This window comes from Pinus tabuliformis, chromosome 1_2 (genome assembly GCF_031772625.1).
Source record: "Pinus tabuliformis cultivar Carrire ecotype Pingquan chromosome 1_2, CPIR1, whole genome shotgun sequence".
In the NCBI taxonomy this organism is placed as follows: Eukaryota; Viridiplantae; Streptophyta; class Pinopsida; order Pinales; family Pinaceae; genus Pinus; species Pinus tabuliformis.
The window spans coordinates 1,160,624,659-1,160,625,359 of NC_142298.1; the positions used below are offsets into that span (position 1 = coordinate 1,160,624,659).

At 50.4% G+C, this 701-nt stretch overlaps 1 pseudogene; it reads right to left on the reverse strand.

The window, feature by feature from the left end:
• Positions 1–329: 329 nt before the first annotated feature.
• On the reverse strand, positions 330–701 carry LOC149210341 (large ribosomal subunit protein uL2 pseudogene; annotated as a pseudogene).

Here is a 701-nt window from a genome sequence, read left to right on the forward strand (position 1 = left end):
GGAAGAGGGCTTACCAACGATTCAGGTTTTGGTTCTATCTGAGAGTAAGTTTGCCCATCCGCATCAAATTCGCTACACATCTTTGTATTCCCAGGGATTTTCTTCCGGGAAAGCTGAGGAAAATGCTGAGGGGGTGAGATCTAGTCCCGACAGAGTTTCTCCTAATGCTCTGTTGGGCCAAACCCTATTTTTCATGCTTTTTTCCTCATTGTGGTTTCCGCGGTCTCCTTTCTGCTATCTGCATAGCTCCGAGGGTAAATGTCAGTGTGGCTGACGTCGATGGCGTAGTCTCCAGAAGCCCTAGCAAATGAACCCCGATCGCCGACATTCTATTCTGCGATGCAGACAATGGCTCCCTTCGGAATAGACCTCAAGGGCAGCACATTACCCATAGTCGAAATGGACTTCTTTTCGCAGTAAACAAAGTGTCCCGAATGCATACCTTCAGCGGCTACGAAGAGCTCCTTCTGATGCTTGTAAAAGAATGGGTGCCTGTAGATTGCCTTGCAGAGAGGAGCGTCGCGGCTAGGATCGTGTATGACATCCGTGCCATTTCCCCTGATGAAGCCATTGCGCTTGCCATAGTCGAGGCATCTGAAACGTGCAGGTCTCTTCCTGCGATGGGTGTGGGATTTGAACACAGACCCTGCTCCCTTTCCCTGTGCACGAATAACGCGACCCATCTCTCCACCTCCATCCAT